Below are 16,635 nucleotides of genomic sequence, written 5' to 3'. Positions count from 1 at the left end.
AGGAAGGAATATTTTTAGTGAAGCTGGAGCTTAAAAAAGGCATGGATATTTAAATGATAATAATAATAGGGTCAGTTGTGAGAGGAAGGAAAAGTTGGTCAAGAATATCTGGCTAGAAGAGCTATTTTAAAAAGCTGGGAAATGATGAGCAGGCGTTGAGGATTTAACCTCGCTGGAGGAAATGCTTTGAGAGAACCAAAGGTTGGCGGAAAGCGACTGGGTGGAATCCAGGCATGCTCAGTCATTAAGTTAGAATCCTGGACCCCAGTTTCACCTGAGTTCCCCCATGAGCAGAGCTAAAGAACAAAGCAGCAGAAGGTAAACATCTGATTGATGAGAAAAACAGAGGACTCTGAAGTAAAGTTCCAGACCTTTAGCCAGCACTGTCATCGGGGATATTACGGGCTGCTGGTAACACAGGCAGCTTTCAGTATTTAGTATTTAGCTTTTAGTGTTTAGTATAAATACCTCTGAATAACCTACCTAAGGTTGAACTGCACATAAGAACTTCTTGGAAAAGGGCTCACGTTTCTTCCTCTTGTATCTCTTCATTTAATTTCCCACTATTACTGTTATTTTGCATTTACTGGTGTGTGCCTGAGGTCAGTCGTGGATGCTCTGGCTCCCAGACTAGAGTAAGGAGCTCTTGTGTTAAGAGCATAACTCAGTTTTGTGTATCGTCCTTAATTGTGTGCCCAGACCGTGCTCTGCCCACACTAAATACTTGCTAGTCAATCAGGACATGTTTATTGTTCCACAATCTCTGAATGGATGGCACTCAAAGATGGTGAAATATCCCTCCCTGGAAATTAGTATTTTAGAATAAGATCTTATCCTGACTTAACCATTCATCATACAAATACCAGCATTACAAATGTTCAACATTAATTGCTTACACTGGATTCTCAAACACTGCAGCTGACACTGAAGAATTTACAGTTTCATTTAGACATGGTTCTTGTCCTTGGAAAGTGTGCACTCTGGAAGAAAGATGAAAAAAACTAACATCAATAGGATAGAAAGATGATCAAAAGGAAAACGTGTATTTAAGATGAAAGTGGAACAGCTAGGTATATTTAGAATGGGGAAGAGGGAACCCTAAAAGCTTTTTTTTTCCTTCATTTCTTTTTCTGGATCAAATATAATCTTTACTTTGAGGGTCATTTTCATCATGGCACAATTAGCTCTTGAAGCAGAAACTGATGTTCGTTTCAGAGTTTCTTGACTAGTTGCCCCTGGCCCATCTTCATATGCCAGACTTCACACAGGCAGCCCAGCTCCACTGTTTCTCCTGCCTTTACACTTTCACACGGGCTTTTTCTCCTGCCTGGATGCATCTCCCAACTTTCTTGAACATTTACTTTCTTCAGAAAGTCTTTCCTGATTAGGGCGCCTGGGTGGCTCAGACAGTTAAGTGTAGGTCATGTAGGTCATGATCTCATGGATCTGGGATGGAACCTATCACCTCAAACTCCGAACTCGGCAGGGGGTCTTCTTGAAGAGTCTCTCCTTCTGCCCCTCCCCCGACTCATGCTCTCTTGAGCTCTTCCCCTCTGTCTAAAATGGATAGGTAAATCTTTAAAAAAAGAAAAAAAGAAGAAAATCTTTCCTGATTTATTCATTCTAAGGTAGTAGGGCATAGTGATATATTATTTTACATTTACTACTATATTTATACTTTTCCTTATACAGTTTGGTCGATGTTCTGTTCCCCTTTCTCCTTTCCAAACAGATAATAGGAACTCCTATTTATTTTATTCATAGCTCTACTAGTACCCAGCCCAGGGCTCTGATGTCAGATCGGGAATTGACTTTCAGTTCTGCCACTTTCTTTTTTTTTTTTTTTTTAAGATTTTATTTATTTATTTGACACAGAGAGAGAGAGTACAAGCAGGGAGGAGTGGCCGAGGCAGAGGGGGAAGCAGGCTCCTGGCTGAGAAAGCAGCCTGATGTGGGGCTCAATCCCAGGACCCCGGGATCATGACCTGAGCCGAAGGCAGATGCTTAACCAACTGAGCCACCCAGGTGCCCCTCAGCTCTGCCACTTGTCTGCATGGCTCTCAGACAGGTTTTTGAATTTGTGCCTCAGTTTTCCTATCTGTGAAATGGAGACACTAATAGCCGCCCCACAAGGTTGTTGTAAAGATTCAAGGAGACGACTGTCGTAAAGCACTTAGCACAGTTCCTGCCAGAGTATATACTCTGTAAATGGCTGTTGTTGCTGATATTTATAATTCCAGTCACCCTAGTCATGGCTAACATCCTACTGTTAGTCAATATATCTTTACATGGTCTAGTGATTGTTTGCTTTTGTCTGTTCACCCTCACTTCAGCTCAAGAAACGCAGAGTAATTACCCGGGAATTCTAGCCCAGGTTTTGAGTCACACCCAATATGGGCAAGACAGCATGTCTCCCCAAGCCAGTAATCTCATGGTCCCCAAATACTGTGGAGTATTAATGGGAAAATAGAAGGACGAGCAAGGGTCAGAAGTGGTACAGAGGAGGAAGTAGAGTGTTTTGTCTGGAGGGTAAAGGAAAGGATTTCTAGAATAGGTAAAAGAAGAGTGGGGTTTCATAGGACAGATGAGTTTGCCAGCGGGCAAGGAGAAGAGGGGCTTTCCATGCAAAGGGAGCAGCGTGCACAAAAGCGCAGAGGGACGGAGCAGCATTGTGCATGGAGGTGACCAACAGCAGGGTGGAGTTGGGGGGTTGGCTCACAAAAGGAAAAGGCAGGAATGGTTTGGGCGACGCCCTGCTGAGGAGCCAGGACAGGAGGTGATGGAACATCTCGGAAGGACTTTAAGCAGAGTAGTCCCACGATCACACTTGCACTTTAGAGATCTCTTTCTGGAAGCCGTGAGGGGGACTAATCAGAGTGGCAGGGAGACCAGTGCGAATCCTGCTGTAACAATAACCTTACCCAGAGTCGAAGAGGAACTGAACAGGGCAGGGGGCGTGGGGCTGATCTTTTGTGTATGTTCTTGTGCCTTTTCCTTCTTGTATCTGTATCTTACCTCTTCAGTCACATTTGTAAGCTCCCTAAAAGATCCCTGAGTTTCCGGGGCGCCTGGGTGGCTCAGTCGTTAAGCGTCTGCCTTCGGCTCAGGTCATGGTCCCAGGGTCCTGGGATCGAGCCCCGCATCGGGCTCCCTGCTCGGTAGGAAGCCTGCTTCTCCCTCTCTCACTCCCCCTGCTTGTGTTCCCTCTCTCGCTGTGTCTCTCTGTCAAATAAATAAATAAAATTAAAAAAAAAAAAAAAGATCCCTGAGTTTCCTTTAAAATGCTCCCCTGCCAGTAAAATGATAGGTACTGTATTTCAAATGCAAAGTGGAGTTGTTTGTCTTTTACTTCAGAGGTCTGGCTCCTGGAGGTTGGGAGCCTTGCCTGGGCGACTTCTCCCTGGCTTCCTGACATCTCCAAGGGTCAGTAAATTTAGCGGCTACTGCCAAGTGTTGGCTCAGTTAGGAAAGACTTGCACAGAACCAGCCACCCTCTCTCCTCTAAGCCTGTTTTTGACCAGGGATGTGCCAGGAGAGGATAGAGACAGTAGTTTCTTCTGTGTGCAGACAACTGTCCTGTAAGGTGGGGAAGCCTGCCTTGACCTTCAGAGTGGCTAGCGTAGCCGGGCCAATCTCCTGACTTCTGAGTAGAAGTGTTGGCCTAGTCTCTGTCCCTTCGGAAGAACCTCAGAGGTTGCCGATGCGACTGTAATTCATATTAAAATCCTTTCATTCACAGCTGCCTTCAACATGGAGTCAGCACAGTCACTACTGGTCACTTTCTCACTCTTCTTGGAGGGTGGCCTGCAACTTCTCTTCCCTTCTTGGCCGCTTGTGAATTTGGTTCCTGTTATCACCCTTATCTACCACCCACCCCCAACCCCACCCTGGGGGAAGGTATTGGACAGATCCCAGCGGGCTCAGGCACGGCTCCCCGCCTCTGCAGCTGGGGTTATAAATAACCACCAAAACTAAACAGTCAAATAACCACATTTTGAAAATTGCTAAAAAAAAAAAAAATCACCCTAATCCTGATTCAATAGCAGTTCTCCCACTCCTGCCCTTCATCTCCCCCCTTCCTCCACTTATCTACCTCCCTTCCCTGATCTAAGCTCCCCAGGGAAGTCAGTCTGCGCATGAAGTCTACGTGTGATGAAGACATCCTTTTCCATATTTGACAGGGCCAAAGCCCTCCAGGGCTGTAGTTATAGTTACACAGCGTTGTTATGGCAGCAGAGGCCTCCAGGCAACATATGTTCCCGGGTGGTAATTGGGTTTGTTTTAACAGACTGTCTCTCCCTGGGTTCTCCAAGCCCAAATTCACTTATCAAGAAGACCGGGGAATTGCCATTGTGGATGGGCCTTCATTTTTTTTTTTTAAGTAAGCTCTAAGCCCGATGTGGGGCTTGAACTCATGACCCCGAGATCAAGAGCTACTTGCTGTACTGACTGAGCCAGCCAGGCGCCCCACCTTCCTTTTTTTATTCGAGCAAAACCAAATTCTTCTTTGTTCCCCAGGATGGAACGTGCCCAGTGATCCCGGGTTGAGACTTTTTGGACTGCAGGCATTTTCATTTATTCATTCAACAAATATTTACTGAGCATCTGATAAGTGCTAGGATTGGGCTAGGGGCTGAGTGCAACCGTGGATAAGCAGACATGGGCCTTCCCCTCCTGGAGCAGAGGATGTAGGACAAGTGTGTATAGAGGGGGCTGGGAGAGTATGATTTTCACTTGTCCCAATCCCTCCACCTTTTCAAACATTAACACAGAATAACACTAAATAAGGTGTTTGGGTTTTTTGTTTTTTTTTTTAAGATTTTATTTATTTATTTTTGAGAGAGAGAGGGAGGGGGAGAGCACAAGCAGGGCAGGAGGGGCAGGGGGAGAGGGAGAAGCAGACTGGCTGCTGAGCCGGGAGCTTGACATGGGGCTCGATCCCAGGACCCTGGGATCATGACCTGAGCTGAAGGCTGAGGCCCAACCAACTGAGCCCCCCCAGGCACCCCAACACTAAATAAGTTTTGAGAAAATAAGACATCCTTAATCTCACTGCTGCCACAAAGCTACTTTTCTTTTTTGCAGAGTACCTTCCAATTTTTCACCACATGAGCACATTTTATTATTGTGTATATTTTTGTATAGATGCGCCCATTATTTACATGAAATTTCATATTTTTACATATTCTCAACATGCGCCATGTTTCTCTATGGTCTTCATAATTGTGATTATAATCATTGTGTGACGTTGCATTGTGGTACTGTAACATTATGTGCTCACTCCCCTATGTGGGATTATTGAGGATCTTTTATGTCAGATAACGCGGCAGCAAGTGTCTGCATGCCTCTGAAGGTCTCTTCTCTGTTTATGTCTGCCCCTTATATATCACTTTTTTTCTTTCCCCAAAGACTTACGCAAATGTAAAGTGTCACCATCATCATGTGAGGGTGCCAATTTTAAGACATTATTCCCAGAAGTGAGTGTTACCACTTAAAAAAATCCTGCAATTTGGGGCGCCTGGCTGGCTGTCTGTAGAGCGTGCAACTCTTGATCTTGCAGTTGTGAGTTTGAGCCCCACCTTGTGTGTGGAGATTACTTAAAAATAAAAATCTTTAAAAAAAAAAAAAGATCTTGCAATTTTAGTCAAAATGAAAACTGTGCCTCCAATGTGCTTTGGATTTGATTTCTGGTAAGGATTTACTTCAGTCTGCCGTATGTTTCTTTACTAGTTCTGTTTCCTCTTCCATGAAATCCTCATTACCCATTTCTCTACTGGGGTCTTGATGATTTTCTTTTTAAGTCTGAACGAGGGTCAGATAGATAGATGGATAGATAGATAGATAGATAGATAGATAGATAGATAGATAGATAGATAGTCAGATGCGTCATGTGAGCCACATTCGGTTACGGAGTCAGTGTTATTTAAGAAGGCAGAACATCCGCTTTGTAATTCTTGCCCTAGTATTTTCTCCTCACTGTTTCGCTCTGGCTTTCCAATGACCTCTAGGGCTAAACTCTTAGTCAAGAATGCACGCTACTAGGGGCGCCTGGGTGGTTCAGGTGTTAAGCATCTGCCTCCGGCTCAGGTCATCATCCCAGGGTCCTGGGATCGATTCCCGCATCGGGCTCCCTGCTCAGCAGGAAGCCTGCTTCTCCCTCTCCCACTCCCCCTGCTTATGTTCCTTCTCTTGCTGTGTCTCTTTCTGTCAAATAAATAAAATCTTAAAAAAAAAGAATGCACGCTACTGAAAGAGAATGGCCCCGTGAACAGAATGTGGAGGTGACAGGCATTAAAGCAGTGAGGAGGCAGGCTCCCTTTTACCTCAGCAAGAGGTGTGGGGCCACTTTAAAAAGCTGTAGTCACGCTTGCCCACTACAGGAACCTTGAAGATGGTTCTATAGACAGTATTTTCCCAGGGACCTAGAAGAAACCGAGTCCCAGAAAGAAAAAGAATTCCAAAACCAGTCAAGCTTCAGGAGGATGAAAAATGACCCTGAATTTTGCCATTTGTAAACTGTGGGTCTTTTTATTTTGTTGGGAGATGCTTTCCCAGGAATGGGGGCTAGGAATGGGTCCCTGAGTCATTTACACATGCTTACCCAGTCTCCCTTGTGACTAACTGTAGCCAAACGTAATCAACTGGCCGAAGTTAAGGATGCAAGCTGCAACTAGAAAAAACATTTCTCTATTTAAGGCAAACCAGCACATATATGGTCCAAACCCACAACCGTGGGCTTCTTACTCTTGCTCTAACCAACATCAGGGGCTTAGGATGATTTTTTTTTTCACTAGTCTAGAAATTACTTGAGGGTAAGTGGGCATCTGGTCATTTGCTTACCTGCCTTGCTTTGCCAGTAGATGTCACTACACCAAACCACATTCTCCAAAAATAGGACCAGGAAGAAGGAGAGGCCTTCAGAAAGGCTAAGTCCAACCATCATGACCCTCTTATCCCATGGTTTCCAGTAATACCAGTGCAAAGCTATCAAGGATATGTACCTGGTTCGACAGTACTGAGGCCTGAACTCAGCAGGTCAAAACCCCAGGTTCTGGGCAGTCAAGAGTTCTTATCCAGGGGCCTTCCCCAGATTGGGTGGGGAGAACAGCTGTACAGGAAGGGCAGCAGGGTGAGCGGGCCATTTAAATGGGGGGCATACATGATAGAGTTATCTGGGAACAAGAGCCATAGTCTTGGGACTGTTCCAAATGTCACTGTGGAGCCGATACCTCAGGCAAAGCACTCCACCCACCCTCCACCCCTGCTCCTCTGTCCACATGAGCAGGGGCCATCCCTTGCCTGAGGGCTGCCAGGGTGGGGCTGGCTCATGAGTCCTGGGCCCCCCCAGTGCCAGGCAAACATAGCCACACCATGCCAGGACACTGGGAAAGTTCCTAGCACTTCAGGCCATCATTACCATTCTCCTTCAAGACAAGTATAAGCAATTTAGTAATCTGGGGAAAAGAGCCATTATTAACTCTTCTGTAGATTTTTGTTTCATATGCCTCTGGAGAATAATGACTGGAATCCTTACCTGGCCTCTAGGGTCCTGCACGGTCTGTCTTCTGTTTAACATTCCAGCTCATCCCACACCACCTCATTCTCTGTGTTGTAGCCTCATTGGCCTCCCTGCAATTCTTCTGGAGTGCCCTGGTTCCTTCTACCTCAGGACCTTTGCACTTTACTCTGCCTGGAATGTTCTTCCTCATACTCTTCTTCACCTATTTCCACTAATCCTTCAGATCTCAGATCACATGTCACTTCCTCAGGGAACTCTTTCCTAAAGCTTCCAAACTAGATCCAGGCCTCCATTTCTATACCTTTAGGCACCCTGTACATTTCTTCATAGCTCTCCTCTTGTTTGTAGTTCTAAATGTACTTGTGTGACTTCTGGATTCTTTATCTTCCATACCTTAACATATACCCCAGACCACAGCATCCTCAGTATCGAGCATGGTGCTTCGTAGGCACTCAATTAACTATTGGATGTTTGAAAACACAGCCAACAGTTAAATGAAGGAAGTTAGAAAACATTGTGTTACCCATATACACACATGCATATAGCATTCGTATACAAAATATAGTGCCTAATTCCAGTCACTTGGCTCCCAAGAAAGACCTATCAGAGTCCAGAGAAAGGTCATGTAAATTATTAGCCAAGGGAAAAGTGGGGGTTACCCTATGAGGCAAACTTTAAAAGACTGTGGAAAGGGGCGCCTGGGTGGCTCAGTTGTTAAGCGTCTGCCTTGGGCTCAGGTCATGGTCCCAGGGTCCTGGGATCGAGCCCATCATCGGGCTCCCTGCTCAGCAGGAAGCCTGCTTCTCCCTCTCCTACTCCCCCTGCTTGTGTTCCCTCTCTCGCTGTGTCTCTCTCTGTTGAATAAATAAATAAAATCTTTAAAAAATTAAAAAAAAAAAAAAAGACTGTGGAAAGATGGAGGCTGAGGATCTGAGCCCCGCATATGAAAATGTAAGAGGGTTACCTGCCCATTGGATTACTAAATCCCAAAGCACAAAGGAAAATCTTTTGAAAACTAGACCGTGGACTCAGCAGAGAAGTGAACCCTGTGTGTTGTTCACCTCTATATCCCCACACGGAGTGTGATGCCTGGTACATAGTAGGAGTTTAAGAAATGCATGTGGAAATCTTTTGTTAAAGCTTAAAGGCGGTAGACTCGTAGACTCGGGTCTGGGGACAGGGTAGCGTGCAGTTATTCACTTGGGAAACCCCAGAGGCAAGAAAAAGAGAAAAGTACAAATAGGGTCAAGAAGGGTTCCTTTACATGTAGAGACAATAGCCATACAATAGACTGTTTCAGGGACATTAGGGCTATTCAAGGCCCATCCCTTGACCTTTTGAGATCACCCTTATGAAGGGCAATTACGAGGCGCTCTCATGGAAGGCATCTTCTTTCCACCAGCCAGGACCAAACTGTAAACTATATAAAGCATGGGTCTCACCCTGCCTCACGTTGTTATCTCCTTCAGTGCCCTCCAGACTGTTGGGCACATGCCCTGTTGGTCCTCGGGGCATATTCTACTCTGGTTTTTGACCAGAGAAGGGAAAATCCCAGAAGGTGGTGCCCTTCAATCAGAAGTAAAAATGGCTGCATCTCTCAGGGCAACCAAAGCCTGGGCCTGGTATTCCCAAGCCCACAGCAGGGAGGCCATTAGCCCCGATCCCAAGAATCCCTGCAACCAGCATCTCTGGCTTTTAGCCTTCCATCCCTGGCACTTAACCCCCTGGCCCCTTAGGCAGGGACATTTCAAATAGTTTTTCTTGGAGCCGTGGAGGGTTCAAAAGAATTCTTGTACATGAAAAAAATAAATCCTCCAAAAACACATATTGAGCTGCTCGACCTCACTGATTTCTTCCCTCGCCCAGCAGTATGAAGCTTACAGAACAGGCTGCAGATTTGGATGTATGTCCATTAGTCTCATTCCAGCCAGTTCCACGGGTCTCAACCTAGATCGTACCCAAGCCTTGGGCCCCAGGAGGGGTGAGGGCTGTCTCTTGAAACTGAAGGCACAGGCATCAAGAAAATACTTTGACTCTTGTCAGTGGTGTACTGATGCGTCATGGAAACTAGTCCCTAATCCCAGGGGCTTCCCCTCTCTGGCTCCCCACCCCCCCTTCCAGCAGCCTATAAATCACAGAGTATTAAATACTGTCTAGAGGACCCTTTTTACCCCACCCCTCTCTGGGGCTCCCTGCCAGGCAGAAGTTTGCAGCAAACTAAGCAGAGAGAAAAGAGAATGGGCAACAGGCAGGGGTGCTCATCATTTATCAGCCAAACAGGGCCGTCGGTCAGGCACTCTTCCCTGCCCTCCCCCGCCCCCTGCGTTTTCTGGCCTAGGAGAGCACAATCCAGCAAGAGCGCACCTTATTTGGCTGCCCCGCCCCAGAGTGGGGAGATAGAGTCAAGGGGTGAGTCCCTTCCTTTGGTGATTATAGTGGTTTCAGAATTAAAATACACTTTCGATCCCGGACCAGTTCTTACCTCCTTGCCACCCTCCTCTGCCGAGTCTTCCCTAGAGCCTCCTCTTGTTGCCTCTCTTTTGACCCCACGAAGAGCTTTCTCACTTTACCTGCCACACTACAGAAATTTCTTGAGTCTTGGTTCCAGAGCTCTGGTGGCCTTGCTTAGAGAGCAGCACTAACCCTTCTACCTCCTTTCATTTTGCTCTTGTTTCTCCTAATGGAAATCCCCCAGCTTCCCCATCTCTCTCTCCTCCCCCAAGCTGGGAAGCTTGGAGGAAGCAAATGGATTTGATCCTAGGCTAGTCCGCTGAAGGAAAGACATGCTTTTGCCAAGGAGAAGTTCCCAAAACTGTTCAACTCCCACACCAGGAACAGCTGGAACCTGCCAGACTCACCTCCACAATTTCTGAGCACCGCTTCCTACAATATAAACAAAGTCAGAATTCTAGAGAGTTTAGGGCTGCGGAGGTGGCAGGGAGGCAGGGGAGTGGGTCGTCTGATGGGTGGCATGACGGGTCTGGCCTGTAGTCCTAACTCTGACCTTCGACCTCTGGGTAAGGGGTGGTGACCCCCCCAACCCCATAGTGGTTATACATACAGTCTTTGAAAGCAGGTGGACCTGTCACTTCTAGCTATATAACCTTCAACCCATTTCCTAACCTCTCTGAGCCTCAATTTTCTCAACCTGTGAAATGGGGTTAATTATACCTACTGTATAGGGTATAATAACTATGACTGAGGATTAAATGAGATTACGTGTGCAAATTGCATAGCCTATAGTAAGCACCCAGTAAGTGGATGTTTTCTTCTAATGCTGTGTAGCCGGGGCACATGGCCTTTAGCATCCTGATTATATCACTTCCTTCCTGGGAGGGGGCTGATGTTACTCTCTGCACAGGTGGTGCAGACTTCTTGGGAATTTTGAGGAATGCAGGCCCATTATTGGGTTCAGGGATCCCAGAATTTCTAGTCTGTCTTGGGAAGAATTCAGAGTTGAGTGTATAGGGCCAACAAGTTGACAGGGCTGGTTTCTAAACCCTGGCTTGACATTCTGGGCAAACACCCAGGAGGTCAAAGAATTGGATAGAGCTTCTGGGTGGGACTTCCAAGGAAGGTGCCAACTTGTGTGATATTATCAGAGTGGCATGGAAGAAGCAAGGCCCAACTGCTTCCTACCCCAGCAGAATACAGTCTACTTTGTAGACAACCAGGCCTTTGCCTAAGTTGATTGGAAGCAGGGGTCACAAAGGCCACTGGTGGAATGTACTGGAACATTCCAGGCCCTTCTGCTGTACAACAACACAACTCCTCAAGTCTTTGAGCCATCGGGGGCCTCCAGGATTGAGCACAAGCTTCCCCCTCCCCTCCATGATGCACATCAGGAGAAACCACCTGCTCTGAAAGAACAGTTCTAAGTGCCATGAAGTTACTAAATGGGAGGAGTGTCAATTCAGCACTTTGGGACTTTCTCATGAGATAGACAGACTAGGCTGCCAAAGCCATTTTGTTGAGCCAGAGCCATCTTGTGGAATAAATGTGTTGGGTACAGGATATCCACAGGAAAAAGGAATAGACACCTCATTCAGTCAGGGCTGAAGAGTTGGACGGGATATAATTGGACTTCATTCTTTCAGTCAGAAACAGGCTTACCATGAAGCTACTGAAACTTTAAGAGTCTGAGCCCCTCACTTGCAGAGAACACTTCTAGGGCCTTGTACCTAATTCTATAATTTCTTTACTCTTTAACTTAAAGAGGAACCCCCAGATGATAAGCATTAGTCCTCACAAAACCTGGAGCCTTCCTTCCCTCCTTTCAGTTGTCACGACTTTTAGCCCCAACTTCCAAGAGTGATCAGGAACATTCAAGAGCGATCAGTTGGAGAAACAGTCAGTTACTTAAATAACCAACACCGACTCACCACTGCCCAGTGCAGTGGGTCATGTTAGGTACTGACAGGAAATACGAGAGCAAGGGGCGCCTGGCTGGCTCAGTCAGTTAAGTGTCCAACTCTTGGTTTCGGCTCAGGTCGTGATCTCCAGGTCGGTCATGGATTAAGCCCCGCGTCGGGCTCCACTCTCAGTGCAGAGTCTGCTTCGGGTTCTCTCTCTCTCTCTCTCCCTCTCAAATGAATAAACTTAAAAAAAAAAAATACAAGAGCAAATGGTTCCCTTTGCTCAGAACTGGGGAGAAGGGACAAACATACATAAAATGACTTAGGAGAAGCAAGAAAGCTACCCATAAGCTAGTACAAAATAATGGGCTGCAAGCCGAACACTGAAGCTGAAGACCTAAGTCCTGAGGGAATCATCAGTGCCTGACCAGGTCAGTTGAGGAATGTTTGGAGGAAATGAGGTCTAACTGGAAGTGGAAGTTGAAGCAGATGGTGAAGAAGACGGAGTTGCCAGGAGGCTGGCGGGGGGAGGGAGGGGCAAATCTCATATACCAAGGCCCAGAGAATAAAAGTGAGGAAGAATCTGTGGTGATATTTTGCAGTTATCTATCACAAAAGATACCTTTAGAGATAATATTTTGAGCTCTGAAAATAAGCTCTGGAGCCTATGCCCTGGGTCTAAAGGAAATCAGACTGCAGACCAACTTTCCAATCATACATTCCTTCTGTTATATTTAGAATCTTTTTCAATTGGATCTCATGATACTTGATGCCTGATTTGGTGCATGGTGTGAGAGGAAGGGAGAGGGATTGGATATGGAATCAGATGGAGAACGTTTAGGGTGTTGTAGCTTATTTGCTCCCAGGTAATTGTATTTTTGAGGCCAACTTAAGGTAAATGGGAAAGGAAGAGGGAAGTCAAAGGGGCTGAGTGTCGCCTGGTTGTCTCAGTAGGCAGAGCATGTAACTCTTGATTTCGGAGTTGTGAGTTTCAGCCTCACAATGGGTATAAAGATGACTTAAAAAATACAAATCTTTAAAAATTTATTTATTTTAGAGAGAGGGAGAGAGAGAGCTCAAGCGGGGGGAGGAGCAGAGGGAGAGGGAAAATCTCCAGCAGACTCCACACTGAGCACGGAGCCTGACGCGGGGCTCAATCTCACAACCCTGAGATCATGACCTGAGCCAAAACCAAGAGTCAGACGCTCAACTGACTGAGCCACCCAGGGGCCCCCCAAAATACAAATCTTTAAAAAAAAATAAAGGGAGCTGAGACTCTGCAGTCTCCTGGGAGTGTGCATAACCCAATCTGTCCTCTGCAAAGACTCTGATCTCTGAGAAGGCCTGGTGTGGGGGGACACAAACTGTTCCCACCAAGGCACTGCTCTAGTTACCAAATGGTTCCTCAAGGCACCTGTGATCACGTGACCTGACAAGTCAAGTTCATTTTTGTGAGGCACCACCTGCATGCCAGGCACAGAGCTCACTGAGTAATGAGAGTGATGACCAAGGACACACCTGTTCTCCTGAGGAAACTTCTCTATTTTAGAGAGGAGGACATGTGTAACAATTGAAAAATGCCAGCCTGGGTGTTCCATAGGCCAAAGAGCCAAATCTTCTGTCTCTCACAGTGACCTTTTAAAAGGGAGATCACGGAAGTAGCTCTCTTTGTTTCCTGAGACATTCCCTTAAAAGAATAGCAGGGCTTGCCACACATCCGAGATCCCTCATTCATACACATATCTAACTCCTTTTTTTGGGAAACAGCTTGATTAAGGTATAAATTACATACCACAAAATTCACTTATACATGTGTAACTGTGTGATTTTTTTTTTTTTTTTTTTGGTAAATTTCTAGAGTTATGCAACCATCACCACATTCCAGTTGTGGGTCCTTTCTTTCCTTCTTTCTTTTTTTTTTTAAAGATTTTATTTATTTATTTGACAGAGAGAGACATAGCCAGAGAGGGAACACAAGCAGGGGAGTGGGAGAGGGAGAAGCAGGCTTCCCACGGAGCAGGGAGCCCGATGTGGGACTCGATCCCAGGACCCTGGGATCATGACCTGAGCCGAAGGCAGATGCTTAACGACTGAGCCACCCAGGCACCCGTTGTGGGTCCTTTCTATCCCCCCAAAAAGTTCCAGGGTGCCTGTTTCCAGGTAATCCTTGCTCCCTGTCCCAACCCTAGGCAAGCACTGATCTGCTTTCTGTCTCTATAAATTTGCCTTTTCTGGACATTTCATATAAATGGAATCCTATACTATGTGGTCTTTTGTGTCTGGCTTCTTTCACCTAGCATCATGTGTTTGAGGTCTAGGCATGCTGCAGCACATATCAATAGTTGTTTGTTTTCATTGCTGAATAGTATTCCATATAAATTCTTTTAGAAGTTATTTATGTTTTGAGGCAACACTGAATAGGATGCAGGAGTCCTGGTCTCCTACCCTGTCTCCTATTTTTCTGAGTGGCCTCTGACCAGCCCTTCTCTCGTTTGGGCATCCATTTCCCCATCTGTAAAATCAGAGGGCTGGTCAGGTAGAGTCTCTAACATCTATATAAATTTTTTTTTCTAAAGATTTTATTTATTTATTTGAGAGAGAGAGAGAGAGCATGAATGGGGGGAAGGGGCAGGGGAGAGGGAGAAGCAGACTCCCCTTTGAGCAGGGATCCCAACGCGGACGGAGCTCAATCCCAGGACCCTGAGATCATGACCCAAGCCAAAGGCAGACGCTTCACTGCTGAACCACCCAGGTGCCCCTCAATTCTTAAAAAAAAAAAAAATCTATTTTCTATTTTTCATGGAGTGCCAGCAGGACCAGTATACCAATATTTTGATGTCTCTGATCCCACATTTACCCTTTACCTGTTTTAGAACTTCCACCATACCCCATATTGTTAAGGATAAGGAATCTTCATTTTTAAAAGGCTGCAGTTCAGCAGGAAAGTTTGATTCCCACTGAGAGGAAACGAAGAGTGAAGGAGGGAACGTCATCCGGTCTGAAAGAAGGAAAATGAGCACGTGAGATAAGTAAGCCAGAAGACAGGAAGCGGTGGGCTGCAGCAAGGGATGGAATGTGTCAGACACAGACCCGAAGGTCGAAATCCAGGCCATCTAGTTACCTTGGGAGTAAGAGGGAAGGAATAGAGGGAGAGAGAGGCCACCAGAGTGGGAGAGATGTTGAGGGCTGGGACCCCTCCCTACTCTGTTCCCATAACCTCATTCATTCCCTCAACCCTCCTTCCCAATCCCTCTCCGGCTGCTCTGCTCCTTCAGTTCTGACCCCATTTCCTCAGGATCTCGTTCCCTGAGGAGCCGGGCCTGACATTTCAGACAGAGGCTGAGGAAAGGAGGTAGGTCGGAAAGAGACACTGTGTGTCTGCGTCATCTTATTTTCTGTTTTGTTATTTTGGAACCTGAGGGCCAAAGACGTGAGCACTTGGACATTTACCTGGAAGTGCAGAGACAGTCTCCCAGGTACCAAGGAATATCAAGAGCTCTCTATTCTCTGAACAATTGCTATTGAGGGTCAGGTTTGGGAGAGTAAGAATGGTGATCTGGAATTCCTGTGCTTGTTGGTAATTGTGGCAAAAACGCATAGGGTGAGGGTCAAGGTGCCCTGGAAACAGGGCCGGACATCACCTTCAGAACTAGAAGGCCCTTCTTAGCTATGAGGACCCCAGCCTTCTCCTAATTCAGTAGCCAGTAGGATAAGACGTCCTTGTTGATCCTCTGATCTGCCAGAATTCCCTACAGCCTTTTGTCCGTGGTACTCCGTCTGACTCCTGCAAAGTATTGACATACTTTGTGTATATACTCTTCCACTTTTGCTGTTTCTGAGTGCCTGCCTCTGACCCAAACTCCCTGAAGGCAGGAACCACTTCATGTCTCAATCAGAATAGCATCTAGCCCGGTACCATTTCTGCATACAGGCTTCAAGGCCTGCTGGGCTATGAATTCCAGGGTAGGGAGCATGTCTCTGAACGTTAGTGTCATTCCTTAGTGCCTAGCTCTCTGTCCAGTACATAGTGGTCATCTGAATAAATTTGTGCTGAATGAATTAATTAATGACAACCATGGTGATAAGGATGACAGGGGGAACAGTAACAAAGGTTTTTGTTTGTTTGTTTGTTGTTTTGCAAGCTACAAGATGCTTTGTAAGGCAAGGCATCTCCCTTAGCAGCACACAGCCTCCCCAAAGCCATGGTTTTCTTTCAGTGGAGGAAAAAGACAAGAGTTTATCTTCAGATGAGGCCTTTATCCCCACCATCAAGCCCGTGCCAGGAGAAGCTATCGGTGATAGAGAAAGGAATAAGAGACAGCTGCTTGGGCATGATACCTGTGTAAGGAGAAGACAGGGATCTCCTATGCATGCTTGCCTTCTCACTCCTCCAGCTAGGTCAATTCGAGTGTCTCCTGCCAACAACTTATCAGGAAGGACCATGACTCTCTGGACTCAGAAGATCCAATTCTTCAGCTGTGCCACCTCCACTGGCTCTTCTTCCACTGTCCAGGTCCTCAATTCCTGGTACCTTGGCTTTAGAACAAAATTTAAACACCATGTCCTTGAGGCTACCCACATTACCCTTCTCTCCAATGGAAGAATGCCGCTGTCTAATACTGTGCCATTTTATCTTTAGAATCACTCTGTGAGGTTAATGGAGGTGACTCTTGCATAGAGAAAGGAAGCCACCTGCCCAAAGTATTTCAAGATTCCTCATTCCAGGGCTTTTACCTCTAACACACACTGTATGGCTTAACC

The sequence above is a fragment of the Leptonychotes weddellii genome, chromosome 15, assembly GCF_054177405.1.
Source record: "Leptonychotes weddellii isolate Sample4059 chromosome 15, ASM5417740v2, whole genome shotgun sequence".
Classification (NCBI taxonomy): domain Eukaryota; kingdom Metazoa; phylum Chordata; class Mammalia; order Carnivora; family Phocidae; genus Leptonychotes; species Leptonychotes weddellii.
This window is presented reverse-complemented; position numbering follows the sequence as displayed.